At 47.6% G+C, this 17,034-nt stretch overlaps 1 protein-coding gene across 4 annotated transcripts in view; it reads right to left on the reverse strand.

Annotated features, from left to right (window-relative positions):
- PASD1 (PAS domain containing repressor 1) overlaps nucleotides 1-9,893 on the reverse strand; it is a 110,003-nt gene extending 100,110 nt beyond the window's left edge. For 3 of the 4 annotated variants that reach the window (XM_049827342.1, XM_049827338.1, XM_049827344.1), the window contains exon 1: nucleotides 9,700-9,893. The gene's annotated coding sequence lies outside the window, so the exon portion shown is untranslated. The other variant, XM_049827339.1, reaches the window with a different exon arrangement.
- Between the last annotated feature and the right edge of the window lie 7,141 nt (nucleotides 9,894-17,034).

Raw genomic sequence — 17,034 nt, forward strand, 5'->3', positions numbered from 1 at the left:
CTGAGAGTAGACCATGAAGGGATTTTACAGACTCCATCTCTGATGCTTAGCTTTAAACACAAGCTGTAGCCTTTAAGTCAATTGGACAACGAAAGTTTAACCATCAGGGTAAGCAAGTACCAATCTCAATGCGCATGACCTAAAACGCTTTGAGGAACGACTTTTTGGGGTGCTCTCCAGCACTGCCCGTGGGTTCCTCAGCAAGGGTTTCAACCCCTCAGTAGGTGGATCTCCCTTCTGGTAGGTAGGCTAATTTAGGGAGTGCTTTTTAGGCATAAATGCCTCATTGGATCTCTCCAGTGGCAATGCAGCATTCTCATCCTCACAGGCCTCATACTAAAAGAGTCTTCTAAAGAGTATTCAAAACCCTAGACTGTCCATCACCTCCCAATAATTGTTAAAGTCATCCAAAAAAAACCCAAACCCAATTGCTGAAGACTGCAGTGAACACACAAACCAAACGTATAAGCCTACCGGTAAACACTTTTCTACCTTAAAAAAAGTTACACGTATGCACAGGTACCATTCCAATTAGAAATGTCCTCACCTTTTGGGAGCCAAAAGGTAATTTCGACAAATATTTCCTCCTGAATATAAAAATAAAAGTGCTGTTATGGGAACAGAGCTGTGTTTTTCAACAGCCTCTATATGACAGCTGGTTAAAGCTACCAATGATGTGCTCTCCAGTAAGACACAACAAACTGTTTGGAATTCAGAAGAGTGATAATGCACCTTCAGCTTTGCTATGCGTAGCAGTCGGTAACCAAAACACATCCCGAGGTAAACACCGGAGGAGCTGGGCAGGCGCTTCCCCGTGGCTCTGCTCTGTGACCCTGTTTCCCTGATGCTATCACTTTATCCTCATTGTAACACTTCAAAAAAAGGACATAAACATCTTGTACATTAAAATGCCCTTGACTTTTATGAGCAGCCTGACTCAGCAGCCCTCAGGGTGCAGTTTCACGACCAGCTCAAGCACATCTTGCCCTTGAAGGACTTCTACCACTCCCAGCCTCCCTTGCACGGAAAAAAAAAAATAAAAAATCACACTTGCATGGTTGAAAGCTAGCGCTGGAAGAAAAGTTTTAAAAAGATCAGCTTTCAACTACTTTGCCGCTGCTGTGCTGATGCAGCAGAGCTGGCAGGGAGCGGGAGAAGACAGAACTGCCTTCTTTGGTCTTAAATCAGCTACTCGTGAATTGGTATCCTTGGTCTCACAAGCCATCATCTGTGATGGCCACCAAGGATTCTCACGTGCACCCTGGTGTCTGCAGGAAACGGAGGGGACATCAGCTCTACATCTCAGAAACATGTGAATGCTGTTGGCATCGGTGGGCTGACAGCCAGGAACTCCACAGTGAACCTACAGCCCTGCCGCTAAGTGATCTTAATAAGGCATTTAATCTGTCTCTCATCTCCTTTTCATGACAGCATTTCAAACCACTTTCCTGTCTCGTTTTCTTAAGCTTTAACTCTAGAAGTCACGTCAGCACATCTCTACTTTTGGTTGTGATGGATCTCCTTGTGGGGAGCAACAAAATGCCCCCCCGAAGCTCCTTCCAGACATATTTTGTACAGTCCCATCATTTCAAAATGCATATTGTAATTGATAGCCTTTGAACTCTATGCACGATCTACTGTCCCAGCTTAACATAGCACTCCAACCTCGTGCGGAGCTTCTCATGCAACCACAGGAAAGACAATATTGTCAGCAAGCACCCTCTACATGTGGAGCACTGCACAGATGACTGAACAATTTAAGGGGGGTGAAAATATTCTTAAACACTATTAAATGCCACAGAGGAACAGTTGTTAAGGGCAGATATAAAGACCTGTGAAGAGGAAACTATTCAGAGCGTTCAGCACTGAGTTTTATTGTCCCATAAAGCTCAGCACTGTGCCCCGTATGCCACAGCGTCATCTGAAGAAACCGTATCTATGATCTAATGTTTAAATCTAGAAACACTTCTGTAGCACAAAGGTTGCCAAAGATCAAGGAGCTGATTCAGCAACAGACTTCATTTAATATTAAGCAGCAGCTCCTCCATTAACGGGATTATTTATCTACTCAAATTCAAGGATCTGCTACGCATTTTGGCCAAATGAGGGCCAAAATGGGGGATCATTTCTGAAAGACGTTGTGCCTTGTGATGCATGGGTGAAGTCTCACCTGTAAAAAGAGAGGGACAAACCTGGGAGAGATCCACTGTTTTCCTGCCACGGAAGCATGAAGGGACAAGGATATGTTTTCTGACAAATTCCATGTCGCTTCTGTTCCTCAGAAGTCCTATTTTATCAGCGCTTCGGGATGAGGGTCTACAAGCCCTTGAGCAGACATGCAGATGGAGTTTATTTAGCAAAGCTGGTGCCTGTTCTGCTCCTTAGCTTTTTTTGTGCCTCTGAGACAATAGATTCCAAGGGATAACTGTGTTCTTGAGAAAAGCAGACTCCAAATTTGACTTTGGGTAGAGCCCTAAGGTGGATTAGACATTCTGCCCACCTCAACTGCATGCTGTAAGCAGCTTCCTTGCAATATGACAGATTTAGCAAAAGTGACGGTTGCTTGCTGTTCAATATCATTAGCCAGCCCTGCCAGAAGTGCTCAGACATGGTGCTCCTTCTCCTTACAAAAATCAGCTTATTAGTAAACATAGAGCCTGGCTCAATATTTTCTGCACAGCTGAAGAAGTACTTTGAGCAGGGGACTGCCCAATCCACCCACCTGTGGAGACTCAAAATCCAATTCTAGCCAAGATGAGGCCAGAACAGCAAATAGGTTCAATGGACTGGCATGTCGGAGGGACTGGGATGGCTAAACAATCTGTTCTTACCTTTATTACTCCTCCTTCATTACCTTTAGTACTCTGGTCCTCGAGTCTATGGAGGGAATGGCAATCTAATCAAAAAGCTACTGAAGTCAATGAAAATATTGCAATTTATTGCACTCCTTTCCCCAGCTGACAGGGCTCAGCACCTTCCCCAATGCGCTCCACATCAGCGGGTAAGAGCCGGACTGCTCTTCCAGGTAGGCAGAGGAGGACCTCTGCTTCCTACGTGCACGTTTGTGTTGTAATGTTAAAAGAATTTGTGTAGTAATTAGATATCTCTTAATTCCTCCAACAAAATACTTCAACTAGGAAAAAAAAAAAATCGGCTGAGTCAGATGGCCGCGAACAATACCATTTGTACTAAAGCCTCACTTCTATTTTAAAAAAATTAATTTAAAGAACAGAACCAGTTTCATTTTTGGTGACGGAAAGGTTTAAATATAACCCCAGTCAAACCTGTGATTTGCCCTTCATAGCCAGGCAGGCAAGACTGCGTGCTGAACCATTCCCTCCCCTGCTATACAAAACCATGGACCTGCACGGCTGTAGCACATCTCCCGTAATGCAGCCCAGGAGAATGATTTCCCAAAGGTCTTTACAGTAATCCCAAGCCCAGGTAATTCTATGATAATTTCAAGTGGAGAAAATGAAATGTTTTTATTTTAACATACACCTGTCGGGAAAGAACATCCCACTATTTTACAATGAGCTTCTTAAAAACATCCTGGGAAATTTTCCAAGAGCTGCAGTGAAACTGAAGAACAATTATTTACTTTAGGGGTTTTATTAGCATGTTGGAAATCATTCTTGTTCCCTCCCCTCCTCCCCCCAAAATAAAAGCCTTTATTTTCTGAAGCTGGGACATTTCTGACGAACCTGGCTCCGACCCTGCCACGGAGGTTTACGTGCCGACAGCTTCACTGGCTGCAGCTCGGAGCTAAACTGTCGGGGCTCAGCCCGTCCCGAAGGCAGCGGGGCGAAGGGGCGCTGGGGAAGGCAGGGATTTATCCCATCCCAAAGAACTTCAACTGCAAGCAGTGGCTGAGCTGCCAGCCAAACCCAGCTCTGAGAGACCTCCAAGCTAAAGGAAGAAATGTAGTAGGTTTTAAGCCCATTTTAATACCCTGAAAGATTCGTAAGCACCGGAGAGTCATTTTACTGCAAAGTGCATCAGATGGCTTTACCTTGGCGAGACGGGTGCTCGTGGCTTCGGCAGCTGCCAGGAGGTGGCACTTTGCAACGTGACGGGGGAGGCCTGGGGGTGGGTGAGGTGGGTCAGGTTTTGGGGGTGTCCCCTATGGAGCCGGGGGACCCTTCCCGATGCTCCTTGTGCCATTTGGGCTCTTTACTCCGACAGGTCCTGTCGCTGTACCGCAGGCACGCGTGCGAGAGGGGTTTGCCATGTGCCAGGCACGGTCCAAAAAGCAAAATGAGGAATGTGGATGGGAGCAGGGGGGAGAGGCGGGTGCTGCTCCTGTCCCTGGACCACGCAGCTGGGGCACGGTTGCGTGGGGATCCCATGGCCCAGCCCCGTGGAGGTCCAGCCTTGCCACCCAGCTGCCCTGGACCGCACCCCAAAGCGCCGTTCCAAGGATGTTAACAGAAGGGGGGAAAAAAAAAATATATTAAAACGTATGTACCATTTAAAGGCCAAAATCACGCCAGGGCAGACAGACGGCGACACGAACCCACTCACCAGCCCACTCAGCTTGGATTCTCCAAATCGTTGTCTCCGTTATGTGACATGCTTCTACACTGCTTGGCCCAAAACTTCTCAAAGACTTTTCTTTGCCTACCTTCACAGCAATGGACGTGTGCAAACGTCTACAGCTCTCAAATTCAACAAACAGGCAAGGAGATTTAAGAGGGTGGCACGAAGAACACACTATTAAAATGTCAAGGTTTCAACAGGAAACATCCAGATACCTCCCATTATCTGAAAACCTCTTCTCTGCACAGTCAGTACCCATCCTCTCCTCCTGCTTTTATCACTGATGCCTTCACCTAAGTCTTTATGGTTATAAATAAACCTTAGAACTGGGTTAATCCTGCAAATTTTTAGGGTTATTTGAATGTTCACCACGTGCATTTTAACATTCTTCTAACCTGGATGCTAGGTAGTGCTTTGACTGATTCTAGAAACCCGTAATACAAACACAAGTCCAGGAACTCTCCTCCACAGCAGAGCTGCTGAGACAACTGCAAGCAGGTAGTGGTATTTGAAAAAAAAAAAAAAAAAAAAAAAAAAAAAAAATAAAAACACACACCTGTTGCTTTCTCATGACCACCAAGAGATGTGTCCAGCTTTATCATCTGAGTGCTGATAAGAGAAACACAACCGCTTACTCCAAATTCTGATCCAGGCTCTTACACTTCCAGAAGAGCAAGCACCTGACCTCAGGACCGTGGCTGAGCAGAGGCAGTCATCGCACACGGGAGATCTTCCAAGTGCTCCGACTGCAGCTGAACTTGGCAGGCAGCCTCCGTTAGAGCCACCCCAACACAAATTAAGGGCCAAACCGCTCAGTCTAAGGACTGACGACCGGTGGGGACGGTGGGTTGAGGGCTGAAGCAGCTGCCAGCAAAGATCAGCGCCAGCACAGGGCTGTGCTGGTTTCCTGCTCCACACTTGCTGGGCTGGTTTTCTCCTTGGGGCACATGAAAGCAAACGCCAAAGTCGCTCCGTTGGGCATCTCTCTGCCCGGTGTTTTAAAGGAAACAAAGGAAACTACCCGCAGGCACCTTTGGTAGGATGGCTGTCAACTAACAGATGCAAAGATGCTCAGCATTCGGCCCCACGGCGTAACACGGCGCCGTGCCTCTGCTGTCTCTTGCAGCTGCAGCGGGGAGAGAGGAGTTCCGTGGCATAAGTTATCTCCGTGGTGACTTTCTCAGAACGCGTACCAACCTACGTCAGGAATTCGAAGCAGTCCTAATGACCCTTGTCTACAACAAAACAATTCTCCTTCAAGAAGCAAGTTACTCCTTGGGCAAAGCATGCCTAGCACTGCTTTTGTTGAGGCATCTGGCTGGTAGGAGTATTAACCAGGCTAAAATTCCACCATAGGAAAGGCTCAGGAAAGGTGCTGACACAGTCATATCCAGGCAAGTCGGTGACAAACAACGTCAGCAATGTCAGCCTGCCTTCGTAGAGGGGAACAACCATCCAACGGCAGAGTTCAGATAAACACGGAGCAGCTTCACCAACAGGAGACTTGCAGCTGGATTGCAAATCCCAGCTCCGCACCAAGTTGTAATGATATTTTAAATTTTTTATTACCATTTCATAATGGCAATTAAACACGTGCATGCGCACAGAGAGAAATCTGCTTATATATAGGGCAAGGCTCACCATCTGCAGGCAGCAAGCAGGACCCTGCAAACTCAGCTATGGGGCTGCAAAAGTTACAAAGCCACCAACACCACGGTGATCACGTATGAAAAACTAGGCAGCTATGGGCTATTTCTATACCTGCGGTCACTTATGGCCTTCCACCTGTGGTCAGTGATGCACCCAGTGCTTGGGGGCTTGCAGCATCGGAAAGCCTAACTCCATTGCCGTCTTTGCAGGTCCGGGGGAACTGTTGCATTGCTGATGCACGCAGGACTAACTCGCCTCTCCCTCCTGCAAAGGGAAAGCGGAGGTTTCTGCCCATCCTCCTGCCCAGCAAGACAGAAATTACCTCAAGGAGAGAGCGGAGCGTAGCCTTTGAGGTGTGGTGGCATCTATGTTTACGTTCCCAGCAAGGCTGCCCATCGCTTTCAATTATTATAATGATTTTTACGACTTCCTATGTGCACTTAGCAGTCTTTGTTTCCTGGCAAGTCCTGCGCTGCTTCTATTCAGTTGCACCCTACCCCAGAAGTAGGGAGCCTGGTAGAATGAAGCTGAGCTTTTCAGCCCTGGCGTGACTGAAGCTGTTCCAGTTCAGTTTTAAGCCCAGGACCAAACTGGCTCATTGGCTTCCAACCAGCTCACATGGGCAAAACTAAAGTGGATGAAACAGAGACAGCCTATCCCCAAGTATCTCCTTTCCCCTTGCCAAAGCACAGCACCACTTGGAGTCTCAATATTGTCCACGGCTGACGATTCCTACGTCTGGCACGAGCGATGGGCGATGCAGCCCAGGAGAGGGAGGGAGAGGATGGACAGGAGAGCGCAGTGTGGCACTACGCTTTGGGTCCTGGGAGTCCTGCTGGGGAACAGGTCTGACAGATACCAGTTTTCAGCTGGACCACTATCCTGGACCAGAACCAGACCACGTTTTGGTTTGGTTCTGGTCTGGATTAAAAAAAAAAAATTAAAAAGTCACACCAAGCCAAAACCCCACCCAAACCAGGCTCAGTTCCTGCCTGAGGGAAAAAAAAGCAACAACGCCGGCTAACTTGCAGTTCAGTGCCACGCTGTAAGGTCTCGCCAGGCAGGCCTGCTCAGGGCTCTGGTCATCTGAACTGCTCCTTCCATTCTGTCCAGTTCTGTCCAGGGGCAGCTGTTACTGGGATACAGACCTGCTCCACTAAACCTCTTGCACTTTGACACCAGCCAGCCTGCAGGTCAAACCATCTTCTGTTTGCCTCTGGCTGGCATCAGCTGGGAACTGGTCAGCAAGAGAGAGATCTCTATATCTAAATACTAACCATATTTTTAAATCTGTCGTCCCTTTCTGGCCCAGGGAATGAGCCCAGCAGGATGCAGAACAGAGCCCCAAGCCATTAGGTTTTAACAGACCCATTGCTCCACGTGTGTGCTCCTTCCTTGCCCTTCTCCCCTGCTTCTTGGAGCACCCCAGAAACCCACAGCTGTGATCTCAGGAGCACATTCAGAGTAATAAAAGCGTGAATTACACCTTGCCGTCTGGCATTGTAATTACCACCCACCCGCTGTCCTCCCCAGGGCGATAACCTGAAGCGAGGGCAGACCCCAGACAGGGTCATGCCTGTAGGCCAGTCGCGCAGCGGTCCTTACTGCACCACGTGGCTTGTAGTAAGAAACAGCTCCTGCCTCAACCTGCCTGCAATCTTCACAGATAATGTTTTTTATTAATTGCACCCACTTATAGCACGCAACTGATGATCTTGCTCGAAGCAACGAAGTGTTTCTGCAGCACAGAGAAGCCACCTTCCCTGGTGCAAAGACGGTTATATGCCACGCTTGCCACCAAGGTGGGATTTCATTAGCTCATTTCCCTTCCCGAGGTCCGAATCCTGGACGCCACGGCCATCAGCCCCAGCCATCCCTGCCACAGTCCTCCTGGGGTGCTGGGGTGGGGGGTACAGAACGTCGGGGAGCTGCTCCCTGCAAAACTTCTGCAACACACCAGAAGCACGCTGGCGATGGCGAGACGCAGAGGAAGCGGCCACCACACATCTGCCTGCCCACGACCCCAGAGTTCAGCGTAAAAAGAGTTTGGCAACCAGTCCGCATGCAGCTCACGCGGATCTGGAGTGGGATGCTGCCTTCGGGTTAAGTCCCCTCTGCTTACACACATCTCCTCACACGAGGGCCACGCAGCCCGCCGGGGACCAGCCGGATCTATGGGACCACCAGACCCAAGCAGAGTGAGAGAAGAAGAAGAACAAAGATGAAATAGGATGTGGGTCCCAGCAGTCTGCTATTCCAGCTGAACATTGCGAGGACCAAATGTAAAAGCCGAAGTGACAAGAATTATGGCATCAAGTACCTTTTAGATGATAACAAAAAAACAGGAAAAAAAAAAAACAAAAAAAAAAACGAGCACAAGAGAGTCACAGTCCCAGGGGAATACGAGCTTGTGTCTAATACCAAGCGATTTTTCTGTTGCACAGTTCATTTTAGGACAACGCTCACCCCTGCAATGCCAGTCCCACAGCCTGAGGCTGCTCCGGATTTAGGCACCTGACTGTTCAGGAACAAACATTTCTGTTTGTGAATAATTCAGATCCCCTTGCTTATTTAGGTTCAATTTGGGCTCTGTTTCTCACCGTTTGAATCTTCTGAGCTTACAGCTAATTGGGCTGCAGACTTACAGCCCCTCTCCACAGCCCTTCTCTTTCTGTAAGGGAACCACCAGTTTCACCAGTAACACCTGCATACTTGAAGCACATACAGCACTTACAGAGCAAGCATAACCCCAAAAGCTCAGGCATTCTCTTTGTTGTCCATCTTGCTGCAAACCGAGATTGGAGGCACGTTTGACCATAGCTCCACGAGAGTGCTACGCGTACAAGTAGCTCTTCGGTGACAGCGGCAAGCACGTCCAGACCTATAGCTCCAGTCTTAAATCAAAACAGACATGGGTATCGGGCACTCATGGACAGAGTCATCCAGCACGCACTCACCAGTCAACACGAACATTTGCACTCAAAAAGCAAATGTACCAGCTGAGCTGCAAACAGGCACGACTGCCCAAGTGCAAAAAACCAGCAGCAAAGCCCCAGCAAGTTACATTCTGAACAGCATCAACATCTTGCGATTGTTAGACATAAAGCATTTCACTGCCTGAGCACAGCCTTCTCTCAAAAAGTGTTATTACCCCTATTAAGGAAAATCCATTGTGGCTTAAGCACAGCATATTCTTAATTGTGTTACAGACACAGAAAAACCGTACCAACAAGTTACAGAGCTGTTTCACAAAGCAGCGACATCCTATAATGATCTTTTCCAGGCAACGTGCTAACCGTGCAAAGTGGCTGCGCTCGCTTGAGGTCCCGTCGCCTGCACCCGCATCTCAGCCTGGGATTTTGGAGCCCCTTTTCAGCGCCACACACGCGCGCGCACCCCCCTTTCCCCCCTCCGCCACCCCGAGAACCACGGTCCCGACTCACCCTTTAGCCAGCCAGCAGCCCCAAACCCTGCGAAACCTCCCGCAGAAGAGTTGACGGAGTTTTTTACCTCGTTACCCGGCGAGGGCGTTATATAACCGGCACCGTTTCGGCAGGCGGCGAGGATGCACCAGCCGCGCATCCCTCTCCTTCCCATCCCGCGCGGACACATCTCCTAATGACAGCCGGAGTGAGGGAGGGGCAAGGTGGGCTCGGGGGGACTCGCGAAAAGCAACGCTGACAGTATCAAAGAAAGTTCAAAAGGTGCCTGGCGTTCATTAACAGGCATCGCTCCTATGAAAGGACGCGGCGTAATGGTGTAATGTTCCTTAGCCCGCTGAAAGCGGCTTGGCCTAGATTTTCCTGTACCGTTTGATGTGACCATTCATGCAAACGGGAGTAAAACTTTCTCTTTGCTTTTAATTAAGGAAAAAAGAAAAGCAACACGTACAAAAGACCTTTTTCTGCTGTCATCTGGGTCTTCTGGGCTGCCGTCAGACGGAGGATATGCAGGAATCGGCCCCATTGATTAAACTATTATTAGCGGCAAACAAACAGACGTGCTCAGCGAAAGACAGGACAAACCCCGTGCCCTGTACTTCTGGACTAGATACAGGGAAAAAAAAGGATTATTTTACCAGAGGCTCAGTTGGTATTTTAGCAAAGAAAAGTGGAAACATTCTCTAGCACACCGGGCAGAGGCATTTTAATCTGTAGAAATCAAGATAAACAAACAACATTATTGCCTTTGCTCTGTTCCCACATAGAAAACCCCACCAGCTTTTGTGAGAGAGGGACCAGGTCCTGTATTTGAAATCTCATCCTAAACAAAACATGGCTTGTAGTCATTCAGGAGGTCCTGGTGTCCATGAATCATTGGCGGACACTGTACACGGCCGACAAAACGCATAGGGCCTGTAGCTTTAGGACAGACATAAAACTCTTATGTAAGCCATAATCCTCTCAGACTCCTTATTCAGTGATTTTAAGATCCGCACCGTAGGAGCCTGCTGGCATCCCAGTGGCTTTTAATCAATTTGGAAATGGCAAACTCCAGTTGCAGCGCAATCCCCTCACCGACACCGGTGTTATCGTCAGCCCGTGGCACTACCTCGCAGGGTTTTGGACCGCGGAACATTCCCGTACGCCGATATTTTGGTCCTCTGCAGAACTGGCGCTGTTGCTTTCTGTGCCGAGTGAATCACCAGGATTAATCTCCTGCAGAGTTCACGGAGGTTAACGATAATCAAGTTAAATTTACACTATATGATCAGAGTTTAATTAGGTACTGTTATACAACCCCTATTAATTACAGTGATAATACCCTTATGAAATGCAGATGGGAGGGTGGGGCTGTGGTCGGAGGGGGCTTGGCTGCTCGGATGATTTCAGGAAAAAGCCACATTAAAATGCTCTGTGTGTGCCTTTAGTTACCCGCGTGCCTCTGCCAGTGCTCAAGATGAAACAAAAACCTTAAAAAAATAAATTCTAATCCTACAAAACGTAACTCTAGAAGACAAAAGACCTCCCACATGCTACGCTATCACCTTCTGTTTACACCAAGAAGCAAGAACGCCTTTTAAAATCCCAATGCGCCAGAACCATCACTAGCTTGCTGTGCTCAAAATCCTACCCAGAGAAGCCCGAGGTGATAGAAGCCATTTATTTTGCACCGAGATATTAACTCACTTGAAAACAAGGCAGGTCTCCCAGTATTGTTAAAGCAAGTTTCTCTTTCCCTCCCCGGGTTTACCCCTCCGGATGACCTGCTGGGTCACGGCAGACGCCAGCTCGTGCTCGGCATTTGCTCCCCTGGGACACGGACCCCGCGTGTGCCCAGGGGACCCCCCTCTCGGTGCCCCCGCAGCACCTGCATTGCTTCGGGAGGACGCCGCGGGGAGAGGCGGCTGACCCGAACCCCTCGGTGAGCTACTTCTGCTAGAAGCCGGGGCGTCTCTGCCGACAAGGTGCAGCCGGGGGAACATCAGCTCACGAGCGGACTCCAGCTTTCAGCGCTCGGCAGCGGCTGCGATAGGACACCGATTGCGCTGCGTGACATTTCAAGCCCGAGACTAGGTCTTTGCTTGCGGTAAATCTTGCCCGAGGTGTGCTATAGAAAGAGTGAAGCTTGTGCCACGCGGCTTCCATTTAGCATCTGCTCCATGGGATGTTGGATGGCTTTAGTGAAACCTGCAAGAGAGCACGTGCTGGTACTGCTACTCACGTGGCAACACCAAAACTCTGCCCTTGCACCCGTATGGTCAAAGATGCAGGCAAAGGTCTCTTCTTCGTTAAATAAAGTAAGCAACACAAAGAGTGAAGCTTGCTGGCGAGATGAGATGCTGTTCTTGAACACAGACACCTGTATGAGCCTCCTGCATCCAGGTTCCCTCTCCTCTGCAAATCGCTTGCTCAGCAAGCGTGCCCCAGGAGAAGCCCTGGCACTTTGCCATCGCTGCCACTGCTGATTATTTAATTAAACCCCCAAAAGATAGGAAACGCGCTTCCTTCTTCCTGTAGGGTTTTTTCCACCCTCCTCACCAGGCAGCAGCAAACTAGCAAAACCAGCACGCCTCAGCACTCCCGCTTTGCACAAAACACACGTAAAAGCATCAGTATGTTACAGTATGTTGCACTACGTATTACCTGGCCCTACCAGCTACATAACTATCTCGTTAAGTTTTGGCTAGATACACTAAACTGGCCCTTTACAAAAGCAGCTGGAGGACACTGTCACATAGGATCCAGGAGCAGAGTCCTGTTCTTGAATGCCCTCTAGCTCCTACCCCACCATTACAGACAGCTGAATTGTGCACGAAGGAGTTATTTTGCCCACTCGGCAATTCCACAGCAGCCTGCGTGGCCCCGTGCACGTGTGTGTACTCAAATCCCCCGCTCCGTCCCTTGGTGGGCAGCTCTTCTGGGGATACACAGGAACTGTGGCAGGAGAGGGAAGTGATGGTTTCTTGGCAGTCCCTTGCTCTGTAGGCAGACTGAGATCGGCTCTAGGCCCGTCCATTTTTCTCACGGTTCGCAGACATCACAGGTGTGTATGCTTCAGAAGATCCTCGGTCTCTCCCAGCCCTGGGAGTTTGTAGCCAAGACTATGAAAAGATCCTTGCTTTTCTGGAAACACAGGGCTAGCAGAACATCTCAGCTCCCTTGCTGGGATTTTTGCTTGATTTAGACACAAAGGACTCGCTATTCCTCTTCATTCCTAACTTGTGCTGGGGCTGGCTACAAGCATAGCTGGGACCAGGACATTCCCCCCAAAGGGATGCCTTGAGCACCTCCACATCCTCATCTCAGGGTTTGGCCAAGGCCTTCAGCCCCTTATCTGCTGCTGTGACACTTTTTGGTCCCTCGCTGCCGAGAACGGCACTTGTGACACACGAGCGGGAGCGCAGTAACGCTCCTGCAGCAAGGCTTTGATTTCGGAAGCAAGGCTGCTCAGCCCACTTGGCTCTTGCTGATGTAGTGACCTGGTTTTGTCAAGACTGTTTTTCTCCTTTCGTCTTTGATGTCATTTTGGAAGGCAAGTCATGAGATTTTCATGGAGGCATTGACTCAAAGTTGGACTAAAACAAAGCCAATCACAATACCATTATAAATGAATGAGTGTGCAATTTCACCTTAAAGGATTATTATACTATTTAGGGTTCTAGCACATTTATTTCCACAGTTTAGTAATCACTTTCATGCTTCTCATTGGACTACACTCTAATCCATTTATATTTTAATGTAACAAGTTACAAGGATTAGCAGCTCGTAATAAATACGCTCATCCCCTAAAGCATTTAAACAGCCCCTACACTCGGTAAAGATCTTGCTTAGTGAGCAGCCATCTACAAATGAATGAGGAAAATAACACTATGTTATATGGAACACCATCAAATTGCAAAAATACACACTGCCTAAGTTACTTTTCTGTGAAATAAGATCTTTTTCAGCACACAGATTCTATCTTCATTATAGTACACTTTTAAATTAATTTTAGCATAGCGTCTGGAAGTCACAGAGATTGCCTTTTGCATTGGGCATTTGTTTACCTTGTGCTCCTAAGTTTGGAAGGATATATTACATTCAGCCCATGCACAGTACTACATCAAACCAATAGATCACTCATGAAATTCAAATTAAGGAAAACGGTCGATACCAGCTAAAGGGAATCCACCCCAACCCTCCCAACCTGACTAGCACTTAGGTCAGTTCTAGTGCTGAAGCGTCCAGGCAACCATGCCCGCTGAAGCCAGCTGAAAGCTGCGCTCTCTGCCAGAGAAATGTAAAAATCTCTCTTGACCTACTGGCCTGTACTCAATCACAATATTTTTCCACTTGCAGTTGTCTTGAGAAGGGATGGGAGAAATGAAATATTACCTGTCAAACCATAAAGGCATTCCTTGCCTATTCATAGAGCTGCCCAACATATTTTTCAGCACAATTGTCTCACCTAAACTTCTGGCGTTCGCTCTACTTGCGACCAAAATCCTAACTGAGTTTGTAAGGCAGGAGCACGAATTACCCTCCAGATCATCCAGTCTTTGAACTTCAACACACAGTTCACCTTCCCATTTGCGCTATGGTGGAATCTCCTCTTCCTCCCACGTGCTACATCTGCCCAAAGTGTTTTTCTCCATTGGAGAATGTGAAGTTGATGGTCTAGGTAGCTTTTGTCCTTTATTCTTGCAGATGCACGTTCTGTTTAGCGTCCTGTGGGATATAAAGCTTAACCCTTTGCTACACAAAACCCTGTCAATCTCTTGCACTTCTGCAGGTTCATCTATCAGGAACTCCATTCACAGCAGCACACTTGCTGTGGAGAGTTCCAGGAAAATAGAAGTGCTGCAAAATCTCCAAAACCCTTTTAACAGGAATCCATAGATAGTCTGGCCTTAGCCAGAGTCATACAGAAAGAGGCTTGTAGCTCTGGCTGATGGAGAGTACAGACATGTCTATTCTGCAGCTTCTAGTAACTACAGCCAGTCCCTCCCACCCTAGGAAATGGTGAAGGGAGGAGATAGTTATGCGTGGATTTTTTTATTGTTTCTTGGAAAATCAATCTCAAGTCTTTGTTAAGTACCTGTCCTCCTAACATCTGCAAGGCAGTATTAAGTGTGCAGTGACCAAACAGGAAAAAATTGATGTTCACAGTATGGGTTTCTTTCTGCAAGCTGCTTCTTTTGCTTTACCTCTCCAGATTTCACCAAAAATGAGTACGTGGAAAAACAGGGCTTGCTCCTGTAAAGCTGCTGAATAATTACCAGTAGGAAGAGAGGACAGAACGCCTGTCCAGACTGAGAATTCACACCCATGTCACTGGTTAGGCTTTGGGCACTGTCTACAGCCAGACACTGATCAGCACCTAGGCAAAACCAATTCAGGAGCTCAGCTCTGTTCTAGGTTACACAGTATTTACATCATAAAAGGATCAAATCTTTATAAAAGAACCTAAACAGCATCAGGCTTAGCTATGTAATGTAAGTCAAGTATCTCTTTGCCCAAGAGTTTGAGATTAAATGGACAACTCAAACACCCACCTGTAAGCCAGCTTTCAGGACCAGCTCTCCAAAGTAACCAGCTTGTCCTGCAACTGGTTCCTCACGCTCTCTCCCTAATCCCAGTGGACAGAGGCCTCAGTGCTGCCCCTAGTCACGTCACCTGGTTTATAAGCACCTTTTGAGGGATGAGCAGAGTCAGAGAAGCCAGCTGCTACGTGTGAAACACTTTTGCCAGACGTGGGCTGGGAGACACCAAGAAAGCCTCTTATTCTTCTGCACCCCTATCAGGCATCTCCCATGGGAGGCTTTAAACCAGGATCTGTCAGCAAGGATGCTCAGAAGACCTTTGCTCACTTTAAAAAGCCCAATGCAAACCCCACAACTTCGCAGAGCTATCAGCTGCCTTTCATGCGGTGAATTGTACTGAACAAGCTCCTTCCTCTCACCGAAAATTCACGGGGTATCCACACTGCAGCGCTGCAAGGCCATACCTCATTTTAGCTTTAAGCAAGCTTGGCTGCGTTAACGTGGGAGTCGGCTCCAGCTAAGGGTGCCTGGCACAGCACGGGGCTTCAGCAGCGACCCTCACTTGAAGCATCTCCATCCTCCGCCTCCCTTCCGAGTTACACCAGCACAACCGTTTGCAGGACTGTTTCAGTCAGAATGAAAACAGAGGGAGTTTTATCCCAGATCGGTGTAGCATCCTGTACAACCCGATACTCTCCATCTGCAGGATTAATGGGACCAAAGACAAAATATTACAGGTCTCTGCCTTCTGCTGTCTATTCATGCATCAGAGCCACAAACCTTCCAGCATCACCATGAAGAGTTACAAGCACACCTGACTAGGATCACTGTAAACCCAAGCAATGAATTAAATCTAATGCTGCTTTCTTCACTTAGGGAGTAAACTTTGCAAAGCTCCTTAATGCCCAGAGATGCAGTTTTACTGTGGCAAGGAATTTTCCTCTTGTGAACTCAATGTTCAAACAAGCTCCCTGGTGAGGTAAGCATAGGCTGCCTTTTAATACAAACACAAAACTCACATTTAACTTATTAGCTGGGGGAGGAATACAGATGAGGGTTGGATGAATCTCATGAGTCATCGTTTCTGTAGGATAAAAAGCAAGCTTGTCTCAAAAAAAAAAAATCAATTCATTCGCCTCTATTGTGTATTGCAGATAGAAGTGCTTAAATAATAAAGAGATTAATACAAACACTTCAACCAATTGTTCTAAAAAAAAATGAAAAATAGCTTTTGGATTATGAAAGAATATTCTTTTAATACCGAAAAATAAAACATTTCAAATGGTACAATGTTTTGGGAGAGGGAGACAAATGCGGATTAGTCATGCTTGAATGCACTTCCCCAAACAATACACCGCTTAGAGCTAAGACATGTACACACCTCACGGGATAGATGAAAAATTAGGGTCTGTATATTAGTTTAATTCCTTTATCATTTGCCATATTCTTCCAGTCTCGTACCAACCCTTCCCCCAGACAGCACCACATGCATATTCTATGCCTTGACCACCAAACTCACTCCCAGCTCAATCTTGTGGGCAAATGAAGGGATGTGCCCTTCAAGTGTGAAGCAGGACAAAAGCACAGCGCTAACCCTATTGGAAGGATAATGGAATCACACAGTTCAAGTACAGCGTCATCCTCCAGTGGTGTGCAAATTTCCACTAGCTTTATTATTTTTATTTAAGATTTTAGGAGGAGTGGAAGGAAAGGATCAGGCAGAGAAAAGGTATGCCTGAAAGAAGCTCAGAGAAGTCTAAAGCCAGCTGAACAACAGCAAAGATCTGCTGAAACAGGGATTTCATGGAATACTCAGAACTGGCAAAGAACGAAAGCATGCACTACAGCGTGAGCTGCACAGACACTGCAGAGAACGTCAA

This window comes from Accipiter gentilis, chromosome 24 (assembly GCF_929443795.1).
Source record: "Accipiter gentilis chromosome 24, bAccGen1.1, whole genome shotgun sequence".
In the NCBI taxonomy this organism is placed as follows: Eukaryota; Metazoa; Chordata; class Aves; order Accipitriformes; family Accipitridae; genus Astur; species Astur gentilis.